Genomic DNA, 20,578 nt, shown 5'->3' with positions numbered 1-20,578 from the left:
CATCCATATGCGGCTACTGAGACCTTGACACATTGTTAGTCCAAGTTGAGGTATGCTCTAAGTAAAAAATGCAAACCAGATTTTAAAGACAGTAAAAACAAAGAACACTAAATATTTCATTAATACTTCTTATATTGATTACATGTAGGAATAATTAATATTGGGTCTTACAATATTTTAACAATACATTATCAAAATTAATTTTAACTTTGTCTTGTACTTTTATTTTTTATTTTTATTTTTTTGCTTTTTGGGTCACACCCAGCAATGCTCAGGGGTTACTCCTGGCTTTGCACTCAGGAATTACTCCTGGCAGTGCTTGGGGGACCATATGGGATGCCGGGGATCGAACCCGGGTCGGCCGCGTGCAAGGCAGACGCCCTACCCGCTGTGCTATCGCTCCAGCCCCTGTCTTGTACTTTTATAAATGGAGCTACCATATAAATGAAAATTATACATGTGATAGCCCAGTGGGTAGGGCATTTGCCTTGAATGCAGTCGACCCGGGTTCGATTCCTCCACCCCTCTCGGAGAGCGTGGCAAGCTACCAAGAGTATCTCGCCCACATGGCAGAGCCTGGCAAGCTACCCGTGGCATATTCCATATGCCAAAAACAGTAACTACAAGTCTCACAATGGAGATGTTACTGGTGCCCGCTCGAGCAAATCGATGAGCAACAGGATGACAGTGACAGTGACAGTGATACATGTACAGTTATGCGTCACTTAGTGAGGAGGATATATTCTAAGAAATAATTATTTGGTGAGTTTTATCATTATATAAACACCATAGTACAATGGCTAACATGTAGAAGGTGCTTATTTATGAAGCAATGGATTAAGGGATGAGTGCCCCCTCCATCGTCCCAGCCCTAGAAAACATTGACTTTGGCAAAGATAGTCAGGAAGGACATACTTCTTATCTTTTGCTTGCATCAGTGTGAGTGAAAATAGCCGAGAAATTGCAGGAAACCTTACATGAGGTCTCTCAACTAACTAATCCACTCACTATGTGACCTTAGGCAAAATTCTTTAATTTTTTAATTTTATTTTTATTAAAAACACAGTGATCTATAAAGTTGTCCATTATACAGTCATCTCAGGCATTTAGTGTTCCAACACTACCAGTGGGACCTTCCCTTAACCAATGTCCCAAATTTTCCTCCCACCCCAAACTTTCCCCCTTAGGCACATATCAAATTTACTTTATATTACTTGTTCCAGCAAAACTTTAAGAAATGGTAAGTAGAATGATCAAAAAATAAAGCAGCAAGAGCCAATTTTCTGTATGATTTCACTGTATTACTGTCATCCCATTGCTCATCAATTTGCTTGAGCGGGCACCAGTAATGTTTCCATTGTGAGACTTGTTACTGATTTTGGCATATTGAATATGCCATGGGTAGCTTGTCAGGCTCTGCCTTGCAGGCGGGATACTCTCGGTAGCTTGCCGGGCTCTCCAAGAGGTTCAGAGGAATCAAACGGGGGTCATCCACATGCAAAGCAAACGTCCTACCTGCTGTGCTACTGCTCCAGCCCCTATATGATTTAACCTATGTAAATAAGGAAAATAAAACCATTTAATACAGTATAATAAAATGCTTATTGTCATTTACATAAGTAATTTTCCAACTCTGGAATCTAAAGTATATTGCATTAAATTCTATTCATATCATATTATGGTAATAATCATGCCTTACCTGTTATTAATAAAATTTTTAAATAAGTTATGTGCTGATATATTTTGGAGCTTACACAAAATAATAAGGCCTACTTATGTAAAATTTCCCCCTACACTTTATATAAACACTGTGGTTTGCAAAGTTGTTCATGATGAATTTTTATAGGCATTCAATATTCCAACACCAATCCACCACCATTATCACCATCCCTCCACCATTGTCTTCAATTTCCCCACTAATCCCTCAAGCCTGCCCCCATAGCAAGTCCACAACTATTTATTTTATATTGCTTTTTATCAATAAATTACTAACCAAATGATAAAAAATATTTTCTTAGAAGAAATTTGGTGTAAATTGTTTTTTCTCACCATGGAGTCATTATGAGAGATTACTAGGATGATACAGGCTAGATCTTCTATTTAGTTAGTGGAGATTTGTTGCCTTCTATATTACATCCCATTCAATCTACTGTGCTACAGCTGGATTATCAGTATACTTCTGAAAGCCCCAGCAGTCACGTCCACACCCAAAGCTACCTCCCAGTTAAAAATTTAACTCCAGTTGTACCACCCAGTTAAAAAATATCTGAACTTCGTGGAGCGCGGCCACCTTCAGGACCACGTGACATCTCCAAATTCTGAAAATTCCTTTTAGTCTAACCTCCTTTCCCTCCTCACTCTTAATAAGGTTCAACAAGGCCAGAAAGATAATACAATGAAATTTTTGGTGTTTGCCTTTCATACAGTTGACCCAGGTTCAACCCAGCACTGTAAATGGTCCCCAAACACTGCCAGAAATTACATCTGAGGGCAGAGCCAGGAGTAAGCCCTGAATAAGTCTGGGTATGCCCCTCCCCACAAAAATAAAGGAAGAACGTTTCAGGGGTAAGTCAGTGAAAAAGTGCATGTCTTGTGTGTGGCCATGAGTTCACTCCTTGTCATTTCCCACAGGGGCCATGCGTGGTTTTGGTGGCTCTATTCTCTGGCATCCCTGGCTACAACAGAGTGGTGATCTCTGATGCACCAGATATAGATGCGTGCAAGCACCACAACTTAGTGTGTGACGCCCCAGAAAACACCACAACTAAGGTGTTGGACACTGTGGCTGAGTGTGTGAGCACCACAACCAGATTTTCCAATGCCCATCCAGCACCACCACTAAGCATGTGTAAGTGCCCCCCCATCCCCTTTGCCCTGAGTCATCATAACAACAAAGGGAAGGGAAGAGGATGTGGGGGAGATAGGGGAAGGTTTGACCAGATAATTGCTCTAGGCCCCTTGCTGCTCTGATACTCTACAATCTATGTTGGGAAGGAGCAGAGAGACCTCTAAGAGGAGCTGATACCCCATTTAGAAATGGGATGCCTCTCAAATTCTCTTGAATCACTCTTGCCTGTTTCACTTTTCCTTCCTTGCCTTTGCCCTTTATCTTCTATATTCTTAGGTTATGTCTCTTCTCCTTGTCTCCCCAGCAATGCCTGTACGATACTTGTCCTACTTGTATACTGCTTTGCTTTTTCAGTTGCTAGAGACAGAAATGAAGGGAAAGCACCTTCTTTTCCCCAAAGTGATAGAGAGGGTGTATAGTGGAGTGTGACTCATAGACTAGCTTTACTGTGCACTAGGATGACTGTGAGGAGGAGAGCTAGCATAGGAAAAGCCTAAGGGTTGGTTGGTTTGTTTTTCTTTAAAAAATTGAATTACCATGAGATACAGAGTTACAAAGCTGTTCATGGTTGGGTTTCAATGATATAGTGGTTCAATACATCCCTCCAGCAGTGTATGTACATTTCCCACCACCATTGTCCCCAGTTTCCCTCCTGCTACTCTCCCAGCAACCTGTCTCTGTTATGGCAGGCACTTTCCTTCTCTCTCTTTCTCTCTCTTCCTCAGAAGCTCAAGATTTAGAGCACTGGGAGATTCAGAAAGAATCTGTTCCAGACACATATCTAAATTCTAGATTTCTTTAATGACGTGGATGTCACACTAAGACAAATAACTTTATACCTAAAATTGTGTCTTTGAAGACAAGTTCACTGGGGGAGATAACACAAAGGGTAGGTATGATTTCTGACACTGCATGGTCCCCCAGGCGCCACTTTGTAGCACACAGAGCCAAGAGTAGTCCCTGAGCACTTCCAGGTGTGGCCCATCCAAACAAAGCTAAATAAATAAATAAGGTCAGCTCCAGTGATATGTGCAGATCCTCCCTGTATCCCTTCATAATGTTTTTTGGATTTGTGGGTCACATCTAGAAATGCTCAGAGGTTATTTTTTACTCTGCACTCATGAATTTTTCCTGGACCATATGGGATGCCAGGGACTGAACCCGGGTAGTCCGCGTGGAAGGCAAACACCTTACCAGCTGTATTATTGTGCCAGATCCCTTTCAATTCTTAGAAAACCTTTCATCATCATTTTGGTAAAAGGGTTCTAAATTTCTTTCAGCGGTTGCTTGAGCATCAGTTATGTTTCATCTTCAATGCAATGCAAAGGATCTTCATGAGATTTGCATTTTCTTTCATTTGATTGTAAATTTTCTGCAGGCCTTCCCCCCAGATTTAAATACTGGTACTTATGTAAGTAAAAACTGAGTTTCGTGGTAACTTGGCCTTTTTCTAAAGGGAATAAATACTATGCAGGAGTTCACACTGCCATTGAGTGAGAGGTGCCTCTTATATACCTCTCTAATTCTCCCTGTGCCAGCTGAGAGCAAAGACTCCCTTCAACCCAAATGCCCTAAGCTCACAGAGTCATCACTCCTATCATCCTGTCTTGACCATTCTGTAGCAAAAGAATTCAGTTGAGATTTGACACTCAACTTTTATTGAACGAATTCTGTCACTCTCAACAGTGATACAATTGAATTGGCCCTGTTTCTTATTTTTCTACTCATTTATTTAGTACTCATTCATTACAAGTATGTTTTCTGCTATGAAAATATATGGGAGAATATGTAGCAGTTCTTTTTCCTGTCAATTTTCCTGAAGCAGTTCTTTTTCCTGTCAATTTTCCTGAATAAAATTTTGCAGGCAGCCTAAGTAGTATTATTAATAATATCATTATTGCAATGCAGGGCATTGAACTTAGGGCTTCACACATAGTGAGGGCTGTACTCTACTACTGAATCACATAATGGAGCTTGAGCAGCAGTGCCTACTGTATGTCATGCATTCTACTAGGCACTGAGGGTATACTGGTGGTGCCCTCACAAGGAATAATGGGAAATTCTGGATTTTGGTAAACGTTAGACATAACTTTTTGGAGGAAACCTTTAACACGTCCCTATCCTCTTCACTTGCTCCTCATGCAATTTGTATACCCCTAACCACAGTATGCATCACTCCATATTTTGTTTGTCTGCCTTCTTGCAGGTCTTCTCATATAGACACTGAGATGCTCACAGGCAGGCACTGAAACCCCATTTTTGCTATATCCCCAGAATATGGGATGACTTCTGTGACCAAAGTGCCATACATACAAAATGTGTTAAATCCATGGATGAGGAGTTAGCAATCATATATATACCTTGAAAATGACCAATGACAGGAACCAGAACAATAGTACAGTGGGTATGGTGTTTGTCTTGCACAAGGATATGACCTGGGTTTGAAATCTGGCACTAAATATGGTCCCCTGAGCCCCACCAGAAGTTATCCCTGAGCACAGAGTCTGGACTAGGTCCTGAGCACTGCTGGGTATGGCCACCAACAAAAAAGAATAAGAAAAGAAAAAAGAAAGGAAAGAAAAATTAAAGAAAATGACCAATGGCTCAAAGATGGTGCGTGAAGTCAGAAAAATTTGTTGTTTCCATAGCTGAGGCAGAGTACAAACCAATGGATTGCTTTATGATAAAAAAATACCATCTTGATTCTGGGGTGACATAGTGTCCCTGTTAAAACCTACTTTCAACTCTCACTAAGATCATTTAAGAGTTCCATTTTAGGGTGACATGAAACAATAACACTGTAGTTCAGTGGAAAACCACTAGATTTTTGATTAGGTGTTAATTTAAAACAGAAGTTTAGGACTGTTCTTGGAGTGTGATTCTTTCATCCTTCCTGCTACATATAGAGAGACAAAATCTAAGTCTCTATCTGTATCCAAATCCTTTTTCCTATCTTCAATTTTCTTTTTCTCTTCAGACTTAAAAATGCTATTGAACCTGAAGAAAAATAATGTGGGGAAACTAAACCATATTAGGTTAGTATATGGGAGTGATTGCCTGCAAAACATGTACATTTTGCTTCCTGAATTTGAACATTTTGGGGGTGTTGGGGTTTTTCTTTAAAATGGTGTGAAATTTTTTTACTTAAAGCAATTGTTAGGGAATTGAGCATTATTTTTGGTTGTACTCACTTGAAATATCAAATCCATTTAGATTCTAGTAGGCACTGCAATTCTTTTTCTATACCTTTTGTGACTTTTCTCATCTCTTTTTCTGCCCATTGCACATATGCATTTTCTAGAATGGCACCCTCCTAACCTTGGATACAAAATACCATCAGAGACATTTCAGAGAAAATCTTACATGGACAGTGTTGAAATGATGCATTTTCTTTTCTGCCTTTCTTACGTGTCTGTTTCAAGCAGTTCTTTTTCTTCTAATATTTCTTGAGGAACTGTTTTAAAATAAATGCACCCAAGACTAAAAGCCTCTCATGTAGCAGTTCTTTTATAGTTATCATTTATTTCACAAGCTGTCAAATATTGTTTATTTCCTTTGATTAATTAAGAGAACCTTAAAATAAAATGCTTTGTTGTCTTTCCAGCATCCCTTTAATTCAGTTTTCCAGACCCTTTAACTCGGGGTTAAAGCAGATTGATGTCTGCATCTGCACCTCCTCAAATGCTCCCACATCTGCTTTACACAAAAGCTCTGGAGTCAGGTGATTGTGACACCCATGGTCCCCACCTGTTTACTTGCATGACTATTGCACATAGCATAGAGCTCCCACTGGCTTTCAGTCAGTGCACTGTGTGAAAAAGGGAGCCCTTTAAGCAAAAATTCTGGGCCCTGGTGGGGAAGTTCCCTCTTCAGTGATCACAATGCACCTCATTAAGCATTCTTTTCTGCCCCATTTTCTCGAGAGAGGAGTCTGGGGTCTATCACATTGGAGGGCTGCTGAGAATGGTATAGCTTCCGTCTGGAACTACCCCCTTGATTCTCCTAAATGTGTTCCCAGTTGGCTAAGTAGTTCCTGAGGAGTGAGTTGAAAGGAGTTCAAGTCTAAAGTATAGTAGCTGATTTGACCTCCAGTTGACAGGGTTACTCCACCTGTCAACATTTGGAAGTGCTTCTGGCCACTCATTTGTCTCTTCCTTTTTTCCTAACACTGTAAAACTTTCTCTGACTGGTGGGAAATAAATAGTGTAATCATGTATTCCATCTGACCTCAACCAGGGGAAGACCTAAAAAAGCATCAGTTATTTCTAGAAGATTCAAAGGAATATGGTGGAGGGGGGAGGCAAAAGGAGGTGAAAGCAGAGGGTTGGACAGAGAAAAAGAGTTGGGCTGGAGGTGAGATTTATTTGACCTAATATCTTCATTGAAATGTTTGAAAGGGGAAATCCAAATTGGGACTGGACATATAGTACAGTAGATAAGGCACTTTCATTACCCTTGGCAGATCCCGGTTCTAGTCCCAGGACCCCATGTGGTCCCCTGAATCCCATCAGGTGTGATACATAAGTGCAGAACCAAGAGTAAGTTCTGGCATAGAATGACTACACTCATTTGTGGAATATATAATAACATAGAATAACATAGTATGACACTAACACCCAAGGACAGTAGATACAAGGGCCAGGAGAATTGCTCCACAGTTGGAAGCCTGCGTCTTGAGCTGGAGGAGAAGGCTGTTGTGATCGAGAAGGGACCACTAAATCAATGATGATTGGAGGGATCAATCAGGATGGAAGATGTGTGCTGAAAGTAGACAAAGGACCAAACATGATGGCCTCTCAGTATCTGTATTGCAAACCATGATTACCCAAAGTCGAGAGAATAAGAGGTAAAGTGTCTACCATAAAGACAGGGGATGGTGTGGGGTGGGGCTGGCGGGACGGATACTGGAGACATTGGTGGTGGAAATGTACACTGGTGGAAGGACTGATGTTCAATATTTGTATGACTGAAACTCAATCATGAAAGCTTTGTAACTGTATCTCATGGTGATTCGATAAATAATTTTTTAAAGAGTAAGTTCTGAGCACTGCAGTGGGGATCAGGAAAATTAGTCATCTACTTGCCAACTATGTTTTCAGCCTGAAGTTCTATACTTAACACAAAAAATCCTACTCTGGGATCCAAGATGACTCAGCTGTCAGGGACTTGTTTTGCATGTGCTGGAACTTGACATTTAACCCCAATACCACATGTCCCCCAGGAATGCCAGATATATATTTGGAAGCCTTTGAGTATGGGACTTTGAGTATGGTCTCCAGCACCACAGGAATTGAGCAGCTCTAAATCCTCAGGCCCTGGTATTGAACTGCCCAGTCCAGTTGAGCGTTTCTAGGAGTGACTCATAATTCACTTGAGAACTGTTTTAGAGCCTCTTTCCTCAAAATAAGCCTATTCTGTGTCCAATTCTGTGCATAGTGTAGCAGGAAACTTAGAAGACAAAGTCTTTGCCCTCAGATTGTGATCTTTCTTCTGTTCTTTGAGTCCTGGAATAGCAATTTGTAATTAAAGTCTCTACTTCTTTCCTTCAACCCATGTCTCAGGTTGGGCTCTCAAAGGAGCAATTCTGAAACAGTGTTGTAACGCAGGATATTTATAAAAGAGTCCCGTTGGGATTAGCATCTGTGGATGAGGAAGCATCAGAGGCAGAAATAGGCAGAGATGAGCTGTTCGGCAGGTCTGATGAGGACTCAGTCAACCTCACATGACTCTCCAGAGGAAAGTGGCCCTTCAGAGTTGTCTTGAGTCAGTCTGAGATAGAGCTTTTATGATTCCACAAAGATCAGATATTAGTGTGTCTCAAACTGGAACAGAGATGACCTTGAGTTAGGTCACTCTCTGAAGCTGAAGCAATCTTTGAAGGGGCCAACTGCTGACACTATGTGCAGACAGCATCCTCAACCATTAGCAACACATCTTTCAGTGAATGGAGTGCTGGGTGGTACATCAGAGCTGCTCCCACAACCCACTGTTGTTTGTTTAGAATCCAACTAATTCTCTTTTGCAAAAAGTTAGCACCAAACTCCTAATTAGAAAGCTTAACTTGTTTTGATCCTGTTGCATGAATTTTTTGAGCATATGGCACTGTTGATGTGCTGGTTTTAGACACCCCCCTTGTTTTGTGCTCTAGTTCACTTTTACCTTTTAACAGAACATTCAAAGTCATCCTTCTATCTTTCTCTTTGAGCTATTCAATTATAGATGTTATTCACATATTCGTTTCATACTAATCCCCTCTTCTTTTTTTTTCTCCATGTTCTGTCTCTCACTGGATTATCTGTCTCATCCACCTCCAAATGTCAATGATTAGATGACTCCTGTGGCTACATCCCACTTCTGAGCTCCAGGTGTAATTCCAACTAGATATCCCACTACATACCCACAACTGAATGGTCCTCCTGTCTCAAACTGAGCCTGTCTCTGTTAACTCAGACTGCTACAATAGAGTACAGGTTGAGCAACTTAAAAAAACAGAAATTTATTCCCTCATAGATCTGTAGCCTGGTACTATATGATGAAGGTATTTGTAAGCTTAGCATTTGGCAGGAGCTCTCTCTTTGGCGTCTGTGTGCTCATCTGGCTTCTTCTGTGCACACTCATGGAAAGAAAAAGAGAGAGATCTCTGGTATTTCTCCTTCTTATAAGAAAACCAATCTTTTTGGGTAAGGAACCCACACATATGACTTAATTTAAGAGTAACTAGCACGTCTAAATCTTAATTTCCAAATTTAATCACATTGATATCACATTAGTAATATCACACTGCAGAATATACATTTTTTAAATTACTTTTAAAATTTTATTATATCACCATGAGATAGTTACAAGCTTTCATGTTTGGGTTACAATCACACAATTATCAAACACCCATCCCTCCACCAGTGCACATTCCCCACCACCAATATCTCTGATATACCCCTCCCCTTTCCTACCATCCCCCTGCCTCCATGGCAGACAATATTCCTCCATACTCTCTCTCTCTCTAATTTGGGGCATTAATGCTTACAACACAGACACTGAGAGGTCATTATGTTTGGTCCATTATTTACTTTCAGCACACATCTCCCATCCCGAATGATTCCTCCAGCCATCATTTTCTTAGTGATCCCTTCTCTATTCCATCGGCCTTCTCCTCTCTGCTCATGAAGAAGTCTTCCAGCTATGGGGCAATCCTCCTGGCCCTTGTATCTACTGTCCTTGGGTGTCAGCCTCATACATTTTTGAGGAAGGACAAAATTAAGTCCATAAAAGTGTACTAAAACTAAGTATTAATCTTTTCTTATCACACTCCCTCAAATGTGTTCTTCCCCTCTTCCCATCTTTTCAAATTTATAAAACCTACACCATCCATTGTTACAGGCCAGAAACTTGGGATCATCCTTGCCCACTTTTTTGCCTTCTATATCCAAGCCATTGCACTAATGTTTTACTATGCAACAAATTATCCAAAAAATATGCAGCATAATATAATAAACCCTTATTATTTCACCCAGTTTTTGTGGGTTACAAATCCAAGAACTACTTATCTGGCTTGTTCTGGCTCAGAGACTGATTCATGAGATTGCAGAAACATGCTAGCTGGCTGAAGACTTTATTGGATCTCATGATCAGCATTCAAAGTTGTTCACTTGTGGCTGTTGGCAGGAAGCCTCAATTTCTTAGTAGCTATTGATAAAAATTATAAACTGCTAAATAAATGTTATTTTTCATAGGACTTCAGAAGTGATGTTACAACATGAATGACATCCATGTTCCCCAGAATGAACTATGAGCACTGCTAAGTGTGGCCAAAACCCAACAAAACCACCCCAAGAAACAATTCCATCAAAAAATGGGGAGAAGAGTGGAATAGAAACTTCTTTAAAGAAGACATAGAGGTGGTGAGTGGTGTATTTATCCAGAAAAATGCAAATGAAACCAACAATGTGATTTTAGTTCAATCCAGTGGTGCTGGCATGCATAAAAATGTATAGAAACGACCAGTGCTAGCTGGAATGTGAAGAAAAAAGGAACAGTTTTTCAAGTTTAATGAGAATGTCATCAAGTTTAACCTCTATGGAAAACAGTATGGAGATTTCTCAAAATTTTGAGAATTGAGTTTCTAGGCCTGGAGAGATGGTACAGGGGATAAGTTGCTTGCCTTGCATATGGTCAATCCTGATTCAATTCCTGGCACCATCTATTGTCTCCTGAGCATCACCAGCAGTGGTCCCTGAACACAGAGTCAGGAGTAAACACTGAACAAAGCCAAATGTAGCTCAAACCATCCCTCCACCAAAAAAGTGGGTTTCATTCTTTATGACCCAGCAATTCCAGTTCTTGGGATCTAGCACCAAGAACCCCAAAACAAAATATAAAAATATATTTGGACTCTAATATTTATTGCACCATTATTCACAATAACCAAGATCTGGAAACAACCCAAGTACTCAAGAAAATGCGAGGGAGATATTTACAGTGGGATGCATACAATGGGATACTTACAGCTGTAAGAAAAGATGAAATCATGCAATTCATACAAAGTGGAATTAGAGAGTCTTGGAAGTCAGTCAGAAGGAAATGGACAAAAGAGAATGATATATCTCATATGTGAATATTTAAATTATAGTAATGAAAGGGCTGGTGAAATAGAACTTGGTTTAAGAACTTCCCTTGCAAGCAGCTGACTCTAGTTCCATCCCCAGCACCACATATGACCCCCTGAGCAGAGCCAGGAGTGATCCCTGAGCACAGAGCTTACCATCTCTCCAATAGTAAACACTGAGCACAGGTGGGTGTGGCCACAAGCCCCCACATGATGAAACATAATAAGGTAATAACAAATAGACAACAACAACAGACCCTGAGAGTTGGCCTACAGAACTGAGTTTTCTAAGGTGATAGGGAGGGGGTGGGAAAGAATCTTGAAACATTGGTGGAGGAACACTGACACTTTGGTGGTGGGTGTGAAGTGCTATTGTATGCCTGAAACTTTATTATTAACAGTTTGTAAATCAAGGGGCTGGAGCGATAACACCGTGGGTAGGGCATTTGCCTTGCATGCTGCCGACCTGGGTTCAAATCCCAGCATCCCATATGCTCCTCTGAGAATTTCCAGGAGAAATTCCTCAGTGCAGAGACAGGAGTAACCCATGTGCACCGCCGGGTATGACCCAAAAAGCAAAAAAAAAAAAAAAAGTTTGTAAATCATGATGCCTAAATAAAACTTGGGTGAAAAGAAGTTATATGCACTCATTTCTTCTATACACATTTCATAGTTATAGGCCAAACTCAAAGAAAGTATAAAAGGAGATTTTTTAAAGGATAAATATCAAAGAAGTTGTGAATATAATTTTAAAATTTTCAATAAATTAAAATATTTTAAAATTTAATAAAAGAAATTTTCCAAAATCTGTAATATCCACCCAAATTCCATTTATTCTTAGTGCTTTCTCATATTTTGATATTATTTCTTCCTAATTTTGGGAAAAAACCCAGCTATGCTCTGGACTTATTCCTGATTCTGCACTCAGGGATCACTCCTAGCAGTGCCTATGGGACCATATGTGGTGACAGGGATTGAACGAGATTCAGCTGTGTGCAAGGCAAGCACCCTACCTACTATACTGTCTCTAGACTTCATTATTTCTAAAACCGTGACATAATCATTAAAACTTAATGCCTCAAAAAAAAAAAAAACTTAATGCCTCCCTGAGATGCGGGCTGAAAGTAGACTAGAGACCAAACATGATGACCACTTAATACCTCTACTGCAAACCACAACACCTGTCGGGGCTGGACTGAGCTACCAGGGTGAGCCCACGTAGACTGTACCGTACTAGGACAGGAACATAGGGACCCATGAAAATGGGCGAGATTTTTCGTGAGTCCTGACTGGTTTGGATGAAGCTGAACATTTCCCCCTTCAAGCTGCCTTCAGAAAAATAATACAGTATATTGAAAAGAGCAGTTTTCCTTCTCTCACAGAAGCCTGGCTGTTTTTTGACATGCAGATGGTGTTAGCCAGGCCTGAACTTTGATACTGTAAATTGTAGGCTCAGGCCCAGCCTATTCTTTGGGGATGTAGATTTCAGGTGCTTTTAGCCCAAGGAAGGTTTCGGTTTTGGTTTTGCATCTTCTTTCCGGAGGCCTAGATTACTGGCCTGCAGATACAAGGAAATAATGTTGCCTCAATGTTCTTCCTGTAACATCTTTTGATGCCTTTGGTAACGTCACTGTATTGCACCCTTTAGAGCTACCATGATCAATAAAAGGAGGTCCACGAGGCCCTCTGCCTTTGCCAAGAGCCAGAGCAAGCCTGGTCCTCCATGAGACATATTTCTTCTACGTTCCTTATCTCAGCGCCTCCGACTGCACGAATGTTCACGCAACAAACACCCAAAAGGAGAAAGAGAGCAAAATGGAATTCCCTGCCACAGAGGTGGGGTGGGATAGGGGGAGGGGTAGGTGGGGGTGGTGGGAGGGATGCTGGTACCATTGGTGGTAAAAATGGCCACTGGTGGAGGGATGGGCACTCCACCATTGTATAACTGAAATGCAAGCACAAAAGTTTGTTAAGTCTGTAACTGTACCTCATGGTGATTCAGTAATAAAAATTAAAAAACAGAAACTTAATGCCTCCCTGGAACCTGCAGAATATGACCCACATCCCTTACTTTGACATTTGAGACTGTCCATAATTTTGTCAGAACCCCTTTACATCTTGTATTTAACTTAATTTTCACCCTTATTGTCTCACTCTACAATCATTGTTTTTGATTTTTCCCTTAATTTTTTTACTTGGAATTTTTATCACTATTTTGTATTGTATAGTCTACAATGCAATACAATACAATCAATAGCACAACGGGTAAGGAATTTGTTTTGTTTGCAGCCTACCCAGGTTCAATTCCTTCGTGCCTCTCAGAGAGCCTGGCAAGCTACTGAGAGTATCCCGCCCACACGGCAGAGCCTGGCAAGCTATCAGTGTCATATTCAATATGCCAAAAACAGTAACAAATCTCACAATAAAGACATTACTGGTGCCTGCTCGAGCAAATCAATGAACAATGGGACAACAGTGCTACATTTTGGATTGTTGGTCTTATATTCACACCTTTTGCCATGTAATTTTGTCTTTCCACCAGAGGCAGAATTTACTTCTCCACTCTTCCTCTTTAAGCTGAGAACATTAATAAAATGTCAGTAAATGTTATTAGTTGTAAGTTGAGGTTGAATGTGGTTGAGTAGTTGGACTTTCTCTTACACTTCTGCCATGGCCATGGGGAGACCTTTCTTTAGGCAGATTTTGCCCTTTCAGCCTGGGCTCCAAATTGCACACACACATAAGCACACACATTCAGTTTTGCATTATGGAACCAAGTCCCATTGGAACTCTGCCTACACTATCTGATCTTCAGGAAATCTTCAGTTGTACGAGCAACTATAAAAATATGTGTAAACTTAGTTTTGGAGTGGTTTGTAACATAGAATGATTGAAGTGATGGCTAACTTGTATGCTCTTCTTTTCCCCTGTTTCTACTTGTCAAAATTCACTTATCCTTATCCTTAAAACGCTCACTTATCAGCTGACCTGACACATTCTATATGAAGCCTGTCTTTAGGATAAAAATTAGTTTTACCCTCCTCCAGAACTAATATTTTATGTGCATCTTATTGCAGTAACTTTATTTCTTGCATTGTGCCTTAAATTTTCTAATTTATTCATAAACTTGTGGAAAGCAAAGTTTTGTCCTTTCTTCTGTTGTTATCTTCTGATCATTAGACACCGTGTAGGCACTATGATTTACAAAGCTTTTAATAAGAGAGTTCCAACTTCAAACTGTCACTGTCACTGTCATCCCGTTGCTCATCGATTTGTTCGAGCGGGCACCAGTAACGTCTCTCATTGAGAGACTTATTGTTACTGTTTTTTGGCATATCCAAACTGTGGATCTATTTTTATATCTGTATCATAATGTTTCGAATCCTAAGCTTTGTAATGAAGATTGAAATTTGAAATATAGATGGCTGCAACTTTGTTAATTCTCATGAATTCTTTCCTATTTGGGGTCTGTTAAATGAATATTTAAAATATTCAAATGAAAATTTAAGTATTCAATAGAACAACAGAGTATGAGACTAATACCTAAGAATGTTAGTATATGATACCAGGAGGTTGGCTCCATAGCTTGGAAGCTGGCCTCACACGCTGGGGGAAAGTTATCCCAGATAGAGAGGGGAACACCAAATAATATGTGATTGGAGATCCTGCGAGGGAAGAGAGATGCATGCTGAAAGTAGACTAGAGACTGAACAGGATGACCACTCAATACCCCTATTTCAAACCACAACACCCAAAAGGAAAGAGAGATATCAAATTGAAATGCCCTGCCACAGAGGCGGGGTGGGGTAGGGGAATGGGACTGGGGGGTGGGAGGGATACTGGGTTCATTGGTGGTGGAGAATGGACACTGGTGGAGGGATGGGCTCTTAAACATTGCATGAGGGAAAAAAAAGAACAAAAATGTGTGAATCTGTAACTGTACCCTCACTGTGACTCACTAATTAAAATTAAAAAAAAGAAAATTTAAGTGTTCATATCACTGTCACTGTCACTGTCATCCCGTTGCTCATCGATTTGTTCTAGCAGGCACCAGTAACGTCTCTCATTGAGAGACTTATTGTTACTGTTTTTGGCATATCCTATATGCACGGGTAGCTTGCCAGCCTCTGCCGCGCGGGCTCGATACTCTCGGTAGCTTGCTGGGCTCTCCGAGAGGGGCAGAGGAATTGAACTCGGGTCGGCCGCGTGAAAGGAGAATGCCTAACTGCTGTGCTATCATGTGAAAATGTCGTTAGAATTTGGACATCAATTTCATCGATTACATAGATGGTTTGGGGTTAGTATGGACATTTTAATAGTATTAATTATTCTGATCCCCATGAACATGGGAATGTTTGTATTTGTTTGCTACTTTCTAAATTAATGTTTTCTTTTATATCAGTGTTTTGTACATTTTTTTGTGTCCAACTCTTTCACCTATTTGGTTAAATGTATTCCAAAATAATTTTATGAGTTTACTTGTTGTGCTGTCATAAATAAAAGAACTTTTACATGTATGTTTGGCAACTATATTTTGTCTTACACTACTATAATTAATGGTTCTAATGGACATAATTCCAGCAAGCCACCCATCACCAGTGTACCCATTTATTTCTCTTCCCTCATACCCACCCTCCCAATTATCATACCGCAAGTCAATTGTGTGTGTCCGTTCCTTCCTTATGTTGCCATTGGATCTTTAAGGTAAGAGAGATCATTCTGCATATATCCCTTTCATTCTGTTTGACCTCATTCAGCATGATATCCTCTATTTTTATCCATGTTTCAGCAAATCACATGATTTTGTTCTTTTGTAGAGCTGCATAGTATTTAATTGTGTATATATGCCATACATCGTTAATCCAATTCATCTGAAATCAGCATTTGGGTTGTTAGCATATGTTAGATATTGTATTAAATGCAACAATGAACATAGGAGTGCATCTATCCTTTAAAATTAATGATTTTATGTCTTGAGATAGATGTCAAGAAGTGGTATAGAAAATGAAAGAAAATGGGAGTATTGCAGCCCCCAACTTTGAACTACATTACAAAGTTATAATAATCAAAATTGCATGGCATTGAGCTAAAGACTATAAACCTATGGAACAGATTTGAGAGTTCTGAGTTAAGACCCCAGATTTATAGCCAGCTAAACTATGATAGTTAAGTTAAATACACAAATTACAGTAAATAATTTCTTTAACAAATAGTGTTGGGGACTGGAGCAATAGTACAGTGGGTAGAACATTTGCCTTGCACGTGGCCAACCCAGGTTCAATTCCCAGGATCTTATATGGTCTCCTGAGCACCGGCAGGGGTAATTCCTGAGTGCAGAGCCAGGAGTAACCCCTGTGCATTGCCAGGTGTGACCCAAAAAGCAAAATTTAAAAAATGGTGTTGGGAAACTTTGGTAGCCATGTGTAAAAAAATTAAATTGGAGCCGTAACTCACACTCTTCAAAAAAGTAAATTGAAAGAGGATCAAAGATCTCAAGGTTAAAACAGAATCCTAAAAAATACATTGAAGAAAAACATTGGCAGAACTCTCCAGGAATTGAACACAGACGAATCTTCAATCAGGTGATCACAGTTGCAAAGACAGCAAAGAAAAATAAACAAGACTAACTCAAAATTAAAAAGTTTCTTTATTTTTATATAGATCTCTCAAGGACTGTGGACCAATGCTGGTGATATTTTGCCAACTGGACAGGAAAGTTCAATGACAGGGTTCAAGTATGTAGATTTACTCATTCCTTGTAGAGCTGGAGACCACCAGAACCATCCCATCAGCACTCAGGGCCTCTAGCACTATGTGCAGTGGTGCTTGTGAAGTGCTGTGGTGCCAGATTTCAAACTAAGATTCCTGTACATGCAAAATATGTGATATTTAGTGATAAATTTAAATAAAATTCATTTAAATTCCCTCCTTTTATTTCTCTTGTTCATTTAACTTTCGTGATAAGACTTCAGGTACTTACATTTAATAGGCAATTTAAGAATAGGCACCTATTTTTAGTCCTGATATTAGTAGAAAGCAATTTCTTTCATTCTTTCATTGATAAATATGGTGGTAGTTGTGGGTTTATCAGAAACAATCACTATTCTGTTGAGAAACATTCATTCTATGCCCAATTCATTGAGCATTTTTTCATGAATGTTAAATTTTGTCAAATGCACTGTAGCACTATCGTCCTGTTCTTCATCAACTTGCTAGAGAGGGCACCAGTAACATCTCCATTGTGAGACTTGTTGTTACTGTTTTTGGCATATCGAATTCGCCATGGGTAGCTTGCCAGGCTCTGCTGTGCGGGCAGGATATTCTTGGTAGCTTTCTGGGCTGCCTAATCGCTATTGCAAGTACTTCCAGTACTATATCAAACAGAACTGGAGAGAGTGGACATCCTTGCCTCGTCCCTTTTCTCAGAGGGAAGGCTCTTAGTTTTTCCCCATTGAGGACGATGCTTGTTGTAGGCTTGTGATAAATGGCTTTGACTATATTGAGGAAGGTCCCTTCTATACCCATTTTGGCGAGCGTTTTCATCATAAACGGGTGCTGGATCTTGTCAAATGCTTTCTCTGCATCTACTGATATGATTATATGATTTTTATCTTTTCTTTTGTTGATATGATGGATTATGTTGATTGATTTCTGGATGTTAAACCATCCTTGCATCCCCGGGACGAATCCCACTTGGTCATGGTGTATGATCTTTTTGATGAGTTGTTGAATTCTATTTGTAAATATTTTGTTGAGAATCTTTGCATCTGTGTTCATCAGGGGTATTGGCCTGTAGTTTTCTTTTTTTGTGGTGTCTTTGTTTGCTTTTGGTATTAGGGAGATATGAGCCTCATAGAAACTGTTTGGGAGGGTTTCTGTTTCTTAAATTTCCTGGAATTGCTTGAGAAGAACTGGCAATAGGTCCTCTTTAAATGTTTGGAAGAACTCGCTAGTGAATCCATCTGGACCTGGGCTTTTGTTATTGGGAAAACTTTTGATTACCGTTTCAATTTCCTTGATATTAATAGGACTATTCAGGTACTCCAGGTCTTCTTTGTTCAGCCTTGGGAGATTATAGGAATCCAGGAATTTATCCATTTCTTCTAGGTTCTCTCGTTTCATGGCATGCAGCTTTTCAAAGTAGTCTCTGATGATCTTTTGAATTTCTTTGGTTTCTGTTGTGATGTCCCCCTTTTCATTTCTGATTTGGCTTATAAGGGTTCTATCTCTCTCTTTCTTTATGAGTCTTGATAGAAGAAATATCACATAAGATTTTAATTGAAATGTAGTTGATATATTCCTTATGTTCCTAATTTTTAAAACAAATTTCAACTACGTGTCTTCCAAATAGTATAATGATTGTAATTTAAGTTTTTATGGAATAAAATATACACGACAACATTTACAACTTTAATCTTTTTGTTTGTTTGTTTTGGGACCACACTTTCAGGTCTTAGGGCTTACTCTGAACAGTGCTCAGGGCTTACTCCTCTATTTCTTCTCATTGTTCACTAATAATGGTGCTCTGAAGACAATATAGTGTGACAGGGATCAAACCCGAGTCATCCATGTGGAAGTCAAGTGCCCTTCCAAATGTATTATCCCTTAACATTTTAAAGTAAACAATTCAGTGGCATTAAATACACTTACATTGCTATATGTCCATACACAGCATCCTTCTCTACAACTGCTTCATCTTCCCCAAACTGAAACTTTATATTCATAACTTACTATGAGATATAATTACATGGTTGCTCATTACATGGTTTCTGTCATACGATATCCCATACCAATACCTTCAGCAGTATACATTTCCCACCAACAATGTTCCAAGTTTCCCTCCTGCACCATCTCCAACTGACCCCTGTTCCAATTTTTATTTTCTCTCTCTCTTTTTTAATGTGTGCGAATCTCTGATGATTAATGAACAGCATTTTTTCATATGCCCTTTGGCCTTTTGTATTTCTTCTTTGACGAAGTTCTATTCATTATTTTCTCTCCATTTTTTGAAGGGGTTGGATGTTTTTTTTCTTTTAGAGTGTCTTATATATCTTGGATATCAACCCCTTATCATATGGGTATTGGGTAATAATTTTTCCCATTCCATGGGCTGTCTTTGTACCTTGGTCACTGTTTTTTTGAGGTGAGAAAATTCTTAGTTTAATGTAATCCCATTTGTTTATATTTGCTTCCACTGGCCTAGCCAGTTTTGTTTCATCTTTGAAGATTCCATTAACTTCAGCGTCATTGAGGATTCTGCCTACATTATCACCCATGAACCTTATGGATTCAGATATGATATTGAGGTCCTTATTCTATTTTGATCTCACTTTTGTGTCCGGCATTAGAAAGAGGTTTGAGTTCAGAAGCTGAAACTTAGTACCCGCTAAAAACTGTGTATCCTTTTTCTCCTACCCTAGGAAACCATCATTTGATGTTTCATCACTATAAAATTTGAGTTTTTATAATAATTTATATAAGTGGAATTATATGAAATGTGTCCATAGTGTTTGACTTATTTTAATTAGCATAATTCATTTAATAATAATGGTTAATATATATTAATATTCATGGTTGAATAACATCCCTTTGTATAATTATATCACATCTTATTCATTCATTCGTCTGTGGATTGACACATTCTACACTTGTAAATTGTGCTATTTACAAGGGTTGTTAGTACAAAGGTTGTTAGTATTTCAGCTGTTGTTAATAGTGGGTTTCCAAACACTTGTATAAGTTCCCTTTTTAGTTCCTTGGAACTATGACCAGAAATTAAATTGTAATATCATATGGAGAACCTGATTTTAATATTTTAGTTTAGTTTTTAATATTAAAAAACTGTCCATTTTCTTTCATAGTGGCTGCACAATTTCACATTCCATTAGAAATGCACAAATTTCAATTGGAAACAATTTTTAATGATTAATCAGCTGACACTACAAGTCTCTCCTTTGGTTTTGTTAAAAACAAAGTATTGGTTACCACCTACTTGCAAAGAAACTTGTTACGCAGACTTGATTAGAGATGTCCACTTTTTTCACACTAGCATAGTATTTCTAATTGCCTCTTTGTTTTTCCAGAGGTGTTTATATTCTTGGTGCTATGTACCATAGTGAGAATTAGAA

Source organism: Sorex araneus, chromosome X (genome assembly GCF_027595985.1).
Source record: "Sorex araneus isolate mSorAra2 chromosome X, mSorAra2.pri, whole genome shotgun sequence".
NCBI classification, from domain to species: Eukaryota; Metazoa; Chordata; class Mammalia; order Eulipotyphla; family Soricidae; genus Sorex; species Sorex araneus.
The sequence above is the reverse complement of the archived record's forward strand: the minus strand, read 5'-3'. Positions refer to the sequence as shown.